The following is a 13549-nucleotide window of genomic DNA, read 5'->3' on the forward strand; positions in this document are numbered from 1 at the left end:
CAGTTGCCCGGCTAGCTCAGTCGGTAGGGCATGAGACTCTTATTCTCAGGGTCGTGGGTTCGAGCCCCACGTTGGGCGATGACTGGTAACTTTTCGTTTCTGGCTGTGCTTACCTGCATCACCCCACCAAACAGCTCACAGATACCCTCCCTGAAATAAATAAAACCAAATGCCTCAATGCAACTGAAGCAAAGAAAAATGTTGGAAAGGATAAAGATGATCAGAAGCAAATAAGGCCACTTCTACACTTAGACCATTCGGAAGGCTACTGATTTTTTCTCACTATTCAGCTGCAGTCCAAAGGAAATTACTGAGCTGTATTCAATCTGGTAGAGTGCTTCTTTCTTTTCTGGCTGTGCTTACCTCTATTAACCCACCAAAGAGCCCACAGATTACCTCCTTGAAAAAAAACTAATACCGAAAAAAACTCAAACTCAGCGATCCAACTTTGAGGAAAATCATTTTGAAGGATAAAGAGGATGGAATCAAAGAATGCTACTGATTGATTCTCACTATTCAGCTGCAGTCCAAAGTAAAACCCTGGACTTTATTCAATCTCCTGGGGTCCTTTTTTATCTCTATAGTAGAAATTCATCAGTAGCTCTACAAAACGTCTCCCTTTAGTTCTAGCCTTAAATAAAGACTAAGACATGGTTTGGAATGGGAGCTGAAGGACTAAAAGAACAGCGCTGCATTGGCCGGGAATCGACTGCTGCTGCTGCTGGCACCCAGGCCTCACCACGGCCTCCTGCCCACAGATACCATGTCCCACTCTGGCGGAGTAAGCACTCCAGTCAAGCAGTTGCCTGGCTAGCTCAGTCGGTAGAGCATGAGACTCTTAATCTCAGGGTCGTGGGTTCGAGCCCCACGTTGGGCGATGACTGGTAACTTTTCGTTTCTGGCTGTGCTTACCTGCATCACCCCACCAAACAGCTCACAGATACCCTCCCTGAAATAAATAAAACCAAATGCCTCAATGCAACTGAAGCAAAGAAAAATGTTAGAAAGGATGAAGATGATCAGAAGCAAATAAGGCCACTTCTACACTTAGACCATTCGGAAGGCTACTGATTTTTTCTCACTATTCAGCTGCAGTCCAAAGGAAATTACTGAGCTGTAGTCAATCTGGTAGAGTGCTTCTTTCTTTTCTGGCTGTGCTTACCTCTATTAACCCACCGAAGAGCCCACAGATTACCTCCTTGAAAAAAAACTAATACCGAAAAAAACTCAAACTCAGCGATCCAACTTTGAGGAAAATCATTTTGAAGAATAAAGAGGATGGAATCAAAGAATGCTACTGATTGATTCTCACTATTCAGCTGCAGTCCAAAGTAAAACCCTGGACTTTATTCAATCTCCTGGGGTCCTTTTTTATCTCTATAGTCCTAGCCTTAAAAAAAGACTAAGACATGGTTTGGAATGGGAGCTGAAGGACTAAAATAACAGCGCTGCATTGGCCGGGAATCGAATCCGGGCCTCCCGCGTGGCAGGCGAGAATTCTACCACTGAACCACCAATTCTCTGCCATGCCATTTAGTTTTTGGCAACCGACTGCTGCTGCTGCTGCTGGCACCCAGGCCTCACCACGGCCTCTTGCCCACAGAGTGCTTCTTTCTTTTCTGGCTGTGCTTTCCTCTATTAACCCACCAAAGAGCCCACAGATTACCTCCTTGAAAAAAAACTAATACCGGAAAAAACTCAAACTCAGCGATTCAACTTTGAGGAAAATCATTTTGAAGGATAAAGAGGATGGAATCAAAGAATGCTACTGATTGATTCTCACTATTCAGCTGCAGTCCAAAGTAAAACCCTGGACTTTATTCAATCTCCTGGGGTCCTTTTTTATCTCTATAGTAGAAATTCATCAGTAGCTCTACAAAACGTCTCCCTGTAGTCCTAGCCTTAAATAAAGACTAAGACATGGTTTGGAATGGGAGCTGAAGGACTAAAAGAACAGCGCTGCATTGGCCGGGAAGAGAACCCGGGCCTCCCGCGTGGCAGGTGAGAATTCTACCACTGAACCACCAATGCTCTGCCATGACATTTAGTTTTTGGCAACCGACTGCTGCTGCTGCTGCTGGCACCCAGGCCTCACCACGGCCTCCTGCCCACAGATACCATGTCCCACTCTGGTGGAGCAAGCTCTCCAGTCAAGCAGTTGCCCGGCTAGCTTAGTCAGTAGAGCATGAGACTCTTAATCTCAGGGTCGTGGGTTTGAGCCCCACGTTGGGCGATGACTGGTAACTGTTCGTTTCTGGCTGTGCTTACCTGCATCACCCCACCAAACAGCTCACAGATACCCTCCCTGAAATAAATAAAACCAAATGCCTCAATGCAACTGAAGCAAAGAAAAATGTTGGAAAGGATAAAGATGATCAGAAGCAAAAAAGGCCACTTCTACACTTAGACCATTCGGAAGGCTACTGATTTTTTCTAACTATTCAGCTGTAGTCCAAAGGAAATTACTGAGCTGTATTCAATCTGGTAGAGTGCTTCTTTCTTTTCTGGCTGTGCTTACCTCTATTAACCCACCAAAGAGCCCACAGATTACCTCCTTGAAAAAAAACTAATACCGAAAAAAACTCAAACTCAGCGATCCAACTTTGAGGAAAATCATTTTGAAGGATAAAGAGGATGGAATCAAAGAATGCTACTGATTGATTCTCACTATTCAGCTGCAGTCCAAAGTAAAACCCAAGACTTTATTCAATCTCCTGGGGTCCTTTTTTATCTCTATAGTAGAAATTCATCAGTAGCTCTACAAAACGTCTCCCTGTAGTCCTAGCCTTAAATAAAGACTAAGACATGGTTTGGAATGGGAGCTGAAGGACTAAAAGAACAGCGCTGCATTGGCCGGGAATCGAACCCAGGCCTCCCGCGTGGCAGGCGAGGATTCTAGCCCGGCTAGCTCAGTCGGTAGAGCATGAGACTCTTAATCTCAGGGTTGTGGGTTCGAGCCCCACGTTGGGCGATGACTGGTAACTTTTCGTTTCTGGCTGTGCTTACCTGCATCACCCCACCAAACAGCTCACAGATACCCTCCCTGAAATAAATAAAACCAAATGCCTCAATGCAACTGAAGCAAAGAAAAATGTTGGAAAGGATAAAGATGATCAGAAGCAAATAAGGCCACTTCTACACTTAGACCATTCGGAAGGCTACTGATTTTTTCTCACTATTCAGCTGCAGTCCAAAGGAAATTACTGAGCTGTATTCAATCTGGTAGAGTGCTTCTTTCTTTTCTGGCTGTGCTTACCTCTATTAACCCACCAAAGAGCCCACAGATTACCTCCTTGAAAAAAAACTAATACCGAAAAAAACTCAAACTCAGCGATCCAACTTTGAGGAAAATCATTTTGAAGGATAAAGAGGATGGAATCAAAGAATGCTACTGATTGATTCTCACTATTCAGCTGCAGTCCAAAGTAAAACCCTGGACTTTATTCAATCTCCTGGGGTCCTTTTTTATCTCTATAGTAGAAATTCATCAGTAGCTCTACAAAACGTCTCCCTGTAGTCCTCGCCTTAAATAAAGACTAAGACATGGTTTGGAATGGGAGCTGAAGGACTAAAAGATCAGCACTGCATTGGCCGGGAATCGAACCCGAGCCTCCCGCGTGGCAGGCAAGAATTCTACCATTGAACCACCAATGCTCTGCCATGACATTTGGTTTTTGGCAACCGACTGCTGCTGCTGCTGCTGCTGCTGCTGGCACCCAGGCCTCACCACGGCCTCCTGCCCACAGATACCATGTCCCACTCTGGCGGAGCAAGCTCTCCAGGCAAGCAGTTGCCCGGCTAGCTCAGTCGGTAGAGCATGAGACTCTTAATCTCAGGGTCGTGGGTTCGAGCCCCACGTTGGGCGATGACTGGTAACCTTTCGTTTTTGCTGTGCTTACCTGCATCACCCAACCAAACAGCTCACAGATACCCTCCCTGAAATAAATAAAACCAAATGCCTCAATGCAACTGAAGGAAAGAAAAATGTTGGAAAGGATAAAGATGATCAGAAGCAAATAAGGCCACTTCTACACTTAGACCATTTGGAAGGCTACTGATTTTTTCTCACTATTCAGCTGCAGTCCAAAGGAAATTACTGAGCTGTATTCAATCTGGTAGAGTGCTTCTTTCTTTTCTGGCTGTGCTTAGCTCTATTAACCCACCAAAGAGCCCACAGATTACCTCCTTGAAAAAAAACTAATACCGAAAAAAACTCAAACTCAGCGATCCAACTTTGAGGAAAATCATTTTGAAGAATAAAGAGGATGGAATCAAAGAATGCTACTGATTGATTCTCACTATTCAGCTGCAGTCCAAAGTAAAACCCTGGACTTTATTCAATCTCCTGGGGTCCTTTTTTATCTCTATAGTCCTAGCCTTAAAAAAAAGACTAAGACATGGTTTGGAATGGGAGCTGAAGGACTAAAATAACAGCGCTGCATTGGCCGGGAATCGAATCCGGGCCTCCCGCGTGGCAGGCGAGAATTCTACCACTGAACCACCAATTCTCTGCCATGCCATTTAGTTTTTGGCAACCGACTGCTGCTGCTGCTGCTGCTGGCACCCAGGCCTCACCACGGCCTCTTGCCCACAGAGTGCTTCTTTCTTTTCTGGCTGTGCTTTCCTCTATTAACCCACCAAAGAGCCCACAGATTACCTCCTTGAAAAAAAACTAATACCGGAAAAAACTCAAACTCAGCGATTCAACTTTGAGGAAAATCATTTTGAAGGATAAAGAGGATGGAATCAAAGAATGCTACTGATTGATTCTCACTATTCAGCTGCAGTCCAAAGTAAAACCCTGGACTTTATTCAATCTCCTGGGGTCCTTTTTTATCTCTATAGTAGAAATTCATCAGTAGGTCTACAAAACGTCTCCCTGTAGTCCTAGCCTTAAATAAAGACTAAGACATGGTTTGGAATGGGAGCTGAAGGACTAAAAGAACAGCGCTGCATTGGCCGGGAAGAGAACCCGGGCCTCCCGCGTGGCAGGTGAGAATTCTACCACTGAACCACCAATGCTCTGCCATGACATTTAGTTTTTGGCAACCGACTGCTGCTGCTGCTGCTGCTGCTGGCACCCAGGCCTCACCACGGCCTCCTGCCCACAGATACCATGTCCCACTCTGGTGGAGCAAGCTCTCCAGTCAAGCAGTTGCCCGGCTAGCTTAGTCAGTAGAGCATGAGACTCTTAATCTCAGGGTCGTGGGTTTGAGCCCCACGTTGGGTGATGACTGGTAACTGTTCGTTTCTGGCTGTGCTTACCTGCATCACCCCACCAAACAGCTCACAGATACCCTCCCTGAAATAAATAAAACCAAATGCCTCAATGCAACTGAAGCAAAGAAAAATGTTGGAAAGGATAAAGATGATCAGAAGCAAAAAAGGCCACTTCTACACTTAGACCATTCGGAAGGCTACTGATTTTTTCTAACTATTCAGCTGTAGTCCAAAGGAAATTACTGAGCTGTATTCAATCTGGTAGAGTGCTTCTTTCTTTTCTGGCTGTGCTTACCTCTATTAACCCACCAAAGAGCCCACAGATTACCTCCTTTAAAAAAAACTAATACCGAAAAAAACTCAAACTCAGCGATCCAACTTTGAGGAAAATCATTTTGAAGGATAAAGAGGATGGAATCAAAGAATGCTACTGATTGATTCTCACTATTCAGCTGCAGTCCAAAGTAAAACCCTGGACTTTATTCAATCTCCTGGGGTCCTTTTTTATCTCTATAGTAGAAATTCATCAGTATCTCTACAAAACGTCTCCCTGTAGTCCTAGCCTTAAATAAAGACTAAGACATGGTTTGGAATGGGAGCTGAAGGACTAAAAGAACTGCGCTGCATTGGCCGGGAATCGAACCCGGGCCTCCCGCGTGGCAGGCGAGAATTCTACCACTGAACCACCATTGCTCTGGCATGACATTTAGTTTTTGGCAACCGACTGCTGCTGCTGCTGCTGGCACCCAGGCCTCACCACGGCCTCTTGCCCACAGAGACCATGTCCCACTCTGACGGAGCAAGCTCTCCAGTCAAGCAGATGCCCGGCTAGCTCAGTCGGTAGAGCATGAGACTCTTAATCTCAGGGTCGTGGGTTCGAGCCCCACGTTGGGCGATGACTGGTAACTTTTCGTTTCTGGCTGTGCTTACCTGCATCATCCCACCAAACAGCTCACAGATACCCTCCCTGAAATAAATAAAACCAAATGCCTCAATGCAACTGAAGCAAAGAAAAATGTTGGAAAGGATAAAGATGATCAGAAGCAAATAAGGCCACTTCTACACTTAGACTATTCGGAAGGCTACTGATTTTTTCTCACTATTCAGCTGCAGTCCAAAGGAAATTACTGAGCTGTATTCAATCTGGTAGAGTGCTTCTTTCTTTTCTGGCTGTGCTTACCTCTATTAGCCCACCAAAGAGCCCACAGATTACCTCCTTGCCTCCTGCCCACAGATACCATGTCCCACTCTGGTGGAGCAAGCTCTCCAGTCAAGCAGTTGCCCGGCTAGCTCAGTCGGTGGATCATGAGACTCTTAATCTCAGGGTCGTGGGTTCGAGCCCCACGTTGGGCGATGACTGGTAACTTTTCGTTTCTGGCTGTGCTTACCTGCATCACCCCACCAAACAGCTCACAGATACCTTCCCTGAAATAAATAAAACCAAATGCCTCAATGCAACTGAAGCAAAGAAAAATGTTGGAAAGGATAAAGATGATCAGAAGCAAATAAGGCCACTTCTACACTTAGACCATTCGGAAGGCTACTGATTTTTTCTCACTATTCAGCTGCAGTCCAAAGGAAATTACTGAGCTGTATTCAATCTGGTAGAGTGCTTCTTTCTTTTCTGGCTGTGCTTACCTCTATTAACCCACCAAAGAGCCCACAGATTACCTCCTTGAAAAAAAAACTAATACCGAAAAAAACTCAAACTCAGCGATCCAACTTTGAGGAAAATCATTTTGAAGGATAAAGAGGATGGAATCAAAGAATGCTACTGATTGATTCTCACTATTCAGCTGCAGTCCAAAGTAAAACCCTGGACTTTATTCAATCTCCTGGGGTCCTTTTTTATCTCTATAGTAGAAATTCATCAGTATCTCTACAAAACGTCTCCCTGTAGTCCTAGCCTTAAATAAAGACTAAGACATGGTTTGGAATGGGAGCTGAAGGACTAAAAGAACAGCACTGCATTGGCTGGGAATCGAACCCGGGCCTCCGGCGTGGCAGGCGAGAATTCTACCACTGAACCACCAATGCTCTGCCATGACATTTAGTTTTTGGCAACCGACTGCTGCTGCTGGCACCCAGGCCTCACCACGGCCTCCTGCCCACAGATACCATGTCCCACTCTGGCGGAGCAAGCTCTCCAGTCAAGCAGTTGCCCGGCTAGCTCAGTCGGTAGAGCATGAGACTCTTAATCTCAGGGTCGTGGGTTCGAGCCCCACGTTGGGCGATAACTGGTAACTTTTTGTTTCTGGCTGTGCTTACCTGCATCACCCCACCAAACAGCTCACAGATACCCGCCCTGAAATAAATAAAACCAAATGCCTCAATGCAACTGAAGCAAAGAAAAATGTTGGAAAGGATAAAGATGATCAGAAGCAAATAAGGCCACTTCTACACTTAGACCATTCGGAAGGCTACTGATTTTTTCTCACTATTCAGCTGCAGTCCAAAGGAAATTACTGAGCTGTATTCAATCTGGTAGAGTGCTTCTTTTTTTTCTGGCTGTGCTTACCTCTATTAACCCACCAAAGAGCCCACAGATTACCTCCTTGAAAAAAAACTAATACCGAAAAAAACTCAAACTCAGCGATCCAACTTTGAGGAAAATCATTTTGAAGGATAAAGAGGATGGAATCAAAGAATGCTACTGATTGATTCTCACTATTCAGCTGCAGTCCAAAGTAAAACCCTGGACTTTATTCAATCTCCTGGGGTCCTTTTTTATCTCTATAGTAGAAATTCATCAGTAGCTCTACAAAACGTCTCCCTGTAGTCCTAGCCTTAAATAAAGACTAAGGCATGGTTTGGAATGGGAGCTGAAGGACTAAAAGAACAGCACTGCATTGGTCGGGAATTGAACCCAGGCCTCCCGCGTGGCAGGCGAGAATTCTACCACTGAACCACCAATGCTCTGCCATGACATTTAGTTTTTGGCAACCGACTGCTGCTGCTGCTGGCACCCAGGCCTCACCACGGCCTCCTGCCCACAGATACCATGTCCCACTCTGGCGGAGCAAGCTCTCCAGTCAAGCAGTTGCCCGGCTAGCTCAGTCGGTAGAGCATGAGACTCTTAATCTCAGGGTCGTGGGTTCGAGCCCCACGTTGGGCGATGACTGGTAACTTTTCGTTTCTGGCTGTGCTTACCTGCATCACCCCACCAAACAGCTCACAGATACCCTCCATGAAATAAATAAAACCAAATGCCTCAATGCAACTGAAGCAAAGAAAAATGTTGGAAACGATAAAGATGATCAGAAGCAAATAAGGCCACTTCTACACTTAGACCATTCGGAAGGCTACTGATTTTTTCTCACTATTCAGCTGCAGTCCAAAGGAAATTACTGAGCTGTATTCAATCTGGTAGAGTGCTTCTTTCTTTTCTGGCTGTGCTTAGCTCTATTAACCCACCAAAGAGCCCACAGATTACCTCCTTGAAAAAAAACTAATACCGAAAAAAACTCAAACTCAGCGATCCAACTTTGAGGAAAATCATTTTGAAGAATAAAGAGGATGGAATCAAAGAATGCTACTGATTGATTCTCACTATTCAGCTGCAGTCCAAAGTAAAACCCTGGACTTTATTCAATCTCCTGGGGTCCTTTTTTATCTCTATAGTCCTAGCCTTAAAAAAAGACTAAGACATGGTTTGGAATGGGAGCTGAAGGACTAAAATAACAGCGCTGCATTGGCCGGGAATCGAATCCGGGCCTCCCGCGTGGCAGGCGAGAATTCTACCACTGAACCACCAATTCTCTGCCATGCCATTTAGTTTTTGGCAACCGACTGCTGCTGCTGCTGCTGCTGGCACCCAGGCCTCACCACGGCCTCTTGCCCACAGAGTGCTTCTTTCTTTTCTGGCTGTGCTTTCCTCTATTAACCCACCAAAGAGCCCACAGATTACCTCCTTGAAAAAAAACTAATACCGGAAAAAACTCAAACTCAGCGATTCAACTTTGAGGAAAATCATTTTGAAGGATAAAGAGGATGGAATCAAAGAATGCTACTGATTGATTCTCACTATTCAGCTGCAGTCCAAAGTAAAACCCTGGACTTTATTCAATCTCCTGGGGTCCTTTTTTATCTCTATAGTAGAAATTCATCAGTAGCTCTACAAAACGTCTCCCTGTAGTCCTAGCCTTAAATAAAGACTAAGACATGGTTTGGAATGGGAGCTGAAGGACTAAAAGAACAGCGCTGCATTGGCCGGGAAGAGAACCCGGGCCTCCCGCGTGGCAGGTGAGAATTCTACCACTGAACCACCAATGCTCTGCCATGACATTTAGTTTTTGGCAACCGACTGCTGCTGCTGCTGCTGCTGCTGCTGCTGGCACCCAGGCCTCACCACGGCCTCCTGCCCACAGATACCATGTCCCACTCTGGTGGAGCAAGCTCTCCAGTCAAGCAGTTGCCCGGCTAGCTTAGTCGGTAGAGCATGAGACTCTTAATCTCAGGGTCGTGGGTTTGAGCCCCACGTTGGGCGATGACTGGTAACTGTTCGTTTCTGGCTGTGCTTACCTGCATCACCCCACCAAACAGCTCACAGATACCCTCCCTGAAATAAATAAAACCAAATGCAACTGAAGCAAAGAAAAATGTTGGAAAGGATAAAGATGATCAGAAGCAAAAAAGGCCACTTCTACACTTAGACCATTCGGAAGGCTACTGATTTTTTCTAACTATTCAGCTGTAGTCCAAAGGAAATTACTGAGCTGTATTCAATCTGGTAGAGTGCTTCTTTCTTTTCTGGCTGTGCTTACCTCTATTAATCCACCAAAGAGCCCACAGATTACCTCCTTTAAAAAAAACTAATACCGAAAAAAACTCAAACTCAGCGATCCAACTTTGAGGAAAATCATTTTGAAGGATAAAGAGGATGGAATCAAAGAATGCTACTGATTGATTCTCACTATTCAGCTGCAGTCCAAAGTAAAACCCTGGACTTTATTCAATCTCCTGGGGTCCTTTTTTATCTCTATAGTAGAAATTCATCAGTATCTCTACAAAACGTCTCCCTGTAGTCCTAGCCTTAAATAAAGACTAAGACATGGTTTGGAATGGGAGCTGAAGGACTAAAAGAACTGCGCTGCATTGGCCGGGAATCGAACCCGGGCCTCCCGCGTGGCAGGCGAGAATTCTACCACTGAACCACCAATGCTCTGCCATTACATTTAGTTTTTGGCAACCGACTGCTGCTGCTGCTGCTGGCACCCAGGCCTCACCACGGCCTCTTGCCCACAGAGACCATGTCCCACTCTGGCGGAGCAAGCTCTCCAGTCAAGCAGTTGCCCGGCTAGCTCAGTCGGGAGAGCATGAGCCTCTTAATCTCAGGGTCGTGGGTTCGAGCCCCACGTTGGGCGATGACTGGTAACTTTTCGTTTCTGGCACTACCTGCATCACCCCACCAAACAGCTCACAGATACCCTCCCTGAAATAAATAAAACCAAATGCCTCAATGCAACTGAAGCAAAGAAAAATGTTGGAAAGGATAAAGATGATCAGAAGCAAATAAGGCCACTTCTACACTTAGGCCATTCGGAAGGCTACTGATTTTTTCTCACTATTCAGCTGCAGTCCAAAGGAATTTACTGAGCTGTATTCAATCTGGTAGAGTGCTTCTTTCTTTTCTGGCTGTGCTTACCTCTATTAACCCACCAAAGAGCCCACAGATTACCTCCTTGAAAAAAAACTAATACCGAAAAAAACTCAAACTCAGCGATCCAACTTTGAGGAAAATCATTTTGAAGGATAAAGAGGATGGAATCAAAGAATGCTACTGATTGATTCTCACTATTCAGCTGCAGTCCAAAGTAAAACCCTGGACTTTATTCAATCTCCTGGGGTCCTTTTTTATCTCTATAGTAGAAATTCATCAGTAGCTCTACAAAAGATCTCCCTGTAGTCCTAGCCTTAAATAAAGAATAAGACACGGTTTGGAATGGGAGCTGAAGGACTAAAAGAACCGCGCTGCTTTGGCCGGGAATCAAACCCGGTCCTCCCGCTTGGCAGGCAAGAATTCTTCCACTGAACCACCAATGCTCTGCCATGTCATTTAGTTTTTGGCAACCGACTGCTGCTGCTGCTGATGTTGCTGCTGCTGCTGCTGCTGGCACCCAGGCCTCACCACGGCCTCACCACAGCCTCTTGCCAACAGATACCATGTCCCACTCTGGCGGAGCAAGCTCTCCTGTCAAGCAATTGCCTGGCTAGCTCAGTCAGTAGAGCATGAGACTCTTAATCTCAGGGTCGTGGGTTGGGCGATGACTGGTAACTTTTCGTTTCTGGCTGTGCTTACCTGCATCACACCACCAAACAGCTCACAGATACCCTCCCTGAAAAAAATAAAACCAAATGCCTCAATGCAACTGAAGCAAGGAAAAATGTTGAAAAGGATAAAGATGATCAGAAGCAAATAAGGCCACTTCTACACTTAGACCATTCGGAAGGCTGCTGATTTTTCTCACTATTCAGCTGCAGTCCAAAGGAAATTACTGAGCTGTATTCAATCTGGTAGAGTGCTTCTTTCTTTTCTGGCTGTGCTTACCTCTATTAACCCACCCAAGAGCCCACAGATTACCTCCTTGAAAAAAAACTAATACCGAAAAAACTCAAACTCAGCCGATCCAACTTTGAGGAAAATCATTTTGAAGGATAAAGAGGATGGAATCAAAGAAGGCTACTGATTGATTCTCACTATTCAGCTGCAGTCCAAAGCAAAACCCTGGACTTTATTCAATCTCCTGGGGTCCTTTTGTATCTCTATAGTAGAAATTCATCAGTAGCTCTACAAAACGTCTCCCTGTAGTCTTAGCCTTAAATAAAGACTAAGACACGGTTTGGAATGGGAGCTGAAGGACTAAAAGAACAGCGCTGCATTGAACAGGAATTGAACCCTGGCCTCCCGCGTGGCAGGCGAGAATTCTATCACTGAACCACCAATGCTCTGCCATGACCTTCAGTTATTGGTAACCGGCTGCTGCTGCTGCTGCTGCTGCTGCTGCTGCTGCTGCTGCTGCTGCTGCTGCTGCTGCTGCTGCTGCTGCTGCTGCTGCTGGCACCCAGGCCTCACCACGGCCTCTTGCCCACAGATACCATGTCCCACTCTGGCGGAGCAAGCTCTCCAGTCAAGCAGTTGCCCGGCTAGCTCAGTTGGTAGAGCATGAGACTCTTAATCTCAGGGTCGTGGGTTTGAGCCCCACGTTGGGCGATGACTGGTAACTTTTCGTTTCTGGCTGTGCTTACCTGCATCACCCCACCAAACAGCTCACAGATACCCTCCCTGAAAAAAATAAAACCAAATGCCTCATTTACCTTCACTCTGGACATCCTCTTCGCACTGGACCTCAGCAGCGCCTTACTTGAAAAGGGTTTTTTCCTACATCTCCGGGCTACCATTTTCTCTGGACGGGCTATGCCTCTCCTGCACCCTGGGCCAAGCAGCTGTCTCCAGTCTCTAACCCCGCTGTTGGTTGATATGCGAGTTTTCAACTCGCCTTAGGTGAGTACCCACTACCTATGGGCTCCGCAGGCCCACTTACACCTCGCTTACTCCCGTTCTTAGCCCATCCATCCCTACGGTATGACACGAGGTGCCTTTTGCCGGTCTTTCGTTTTCTCTTTTTTCAGCACTTCTACACTTAGACCATTCGGAAGGCTACTGATTTTTTCTCACTATTCAGCTGCAGTTCAAAGGAAATCACTGAGCTGTATTCAATCTGGTAGAGTGCTTCTTTCTTTTTTGGCTGTGCTTACCTCTTTTACCCGACCAAAGAGCCCACAGATTGCCTCCTTGAAAAAAAACTAATACCGAAAAAAACTCTAACTCAGCCGAACCAACTTTGAGGAAAATCAATGTGAAGGATAAAGAGAATGGAATCAAAGATCGCTACTGATTGATTCTCACTATTCAGCTGTAGTCCAAAGCTAATCACTGGACTGTATTCAATCTTGTGGAGTCCTTTTGTCATTCTCTAGTTGAAATAAATCAGTAGCTCTACAAAAAGTCTCCCTGTAGTCCTACGAATTTTCGTAATATTCGTAATAGTTTTTTTTCCTCAGAATACATCACAGTGATCTTATCCCTCCCTGCTTCCAGCTTGTTGTCTAAAGAAGGCTCCTATACTGTTTACAGTATTAGACTGGAGAGCGAATATTTGTGAATATGAGAATATGCGAATATGCGAATATTTGCGAATATGCTAATATTCGCGAATATCGTCACTAAAATTAGATAGATAGGTAGATAGATAGTGACGATATTTGCGGATATGACATGACAATATTCAAAATGAAAAATGTCATAAACCCATTATCACTTCTGTATAGA

The 13549-nt window shown here is 45.4% G+C and overlaps 10 non-coding genes across 10 annotated transcripts; 8 read left to right on the forward strand and 2 right to left on the reverse strand.

Moving 5' to 3' along the window:
* Positions 1–5: 5 nt before the first annotated feature.
* On the forward strand, positions 6–78 carry TRNAK-CUU (transfer RNA lysine (anticodon CUU)). The gene has a single exon. It is a non-coding gene; the product is annotated as a tRNA-Lys (tRNA).
* A 726-nt stretch (positions 79–804) lies between these two features.
* Positions 805–877, forward strand: TRNAK-CUU (transfer RNA lysine (anticodon CUU)). The gene has a single exon. It is a non-coding gene; the product is annotated as a tRNA-Lys (tRNA).
* A 2021-nt stretch (positions 878–2898) lies between these two features.
* TRNAK-CUU (transfer RNA lysine (anticodon CUU)) lies at positions 2899–2971 on the forward strand. Its single transcript has one exon. It is a non-coding gene; the product is annotated as a tRNA-Lys (tRNA).
* An 821-nt stretch (positions 2972–3792) lies between these two features.
* Positions 3793–3865, forward strand: TRNAK-CUU (transfer RNA lysine (anticodon CUU)). The gene has a single exon. It is a non-coding gene; the product is annotated as a tRNA-Lys (tRNA).
* Positions 3866–5842: 1977 nt separating this feature from the next.
* TRNAG-GCC (transfer RNA glycine (anticodon GCC)) lies at positions 5843–5913 on the reverse strand. Its single transcript has one exon. It is a non-coding gene; the product is annotated as a tRNA-Gly (tRNA).
* A 129-nt stretch (positions 5914–6042) lies between these two features.
* TRNAK-CUU (transfer RNA lysine (anticodon CUU)) lies at positions 6043–6115 on the forward strand. Its single transcript has one exon. It is a non-coding gene; the product is annotated as a tRNA-Lys (tRNA).
* A 1265-nt stretch (positions 6116–7380) lies between these two features.
* TRNAK-CUU (transfer RNA lysine (anticodon CUU)) lies at positions 7381–7453 on the forward strand. Its single transcript has one exon. It is a non-coding gene; the product is annotated as a tRNA-Lys (tRNA).
* An 809-nt stretch (positions 7454–8262) lies between these two features.
* TRNAK-CUU (transfer RNA lysine (anticodon CUU)) lies at positions 8263–8335 on the forward strand. Its single transcript has one exon. It is a non-coding gene; the product is annotated as a tRNA-Lys (tRNA).
* Positions 8336–10310: 1975 nt separating this feature from the next.
* On the reverse strand, positions 10311–10381 carry TRNAG-GCC (transfer RNA glycine (anticodon GCC)). Its single transcript has one exon. It is a non-coding gene; the product is annotated as a tRNA-Gly (tRNA).
* Positions 10382–12357: 1976 nt separating this feature from the next.
* TRNAK-CUU (transfer RNA lysine (anticodon CUU)) lies at positions 12358–12430 on the forward strand. The gene has a single exon. It is a non-coding gene; the product is annotated as a tRNA-Lys (tRNA).
* The last annotated feature ends 1119 nt before the right edge of the window (positions 12431–13549 follow it).

Source organism: Hyla sarda, chromosome 1 (genome assembly GCF_029499605.1).
Source record: "Hyla sarda isolate aHylSar1 chromosome 1, aHylSar1.hap1, whole genome shotgun sequence".
Lineage (NCBI taxonomy): Eukaryota > Metazoa > Chordata > Amphibia > Anura > Hylidae > Hyla > Hyla sarda.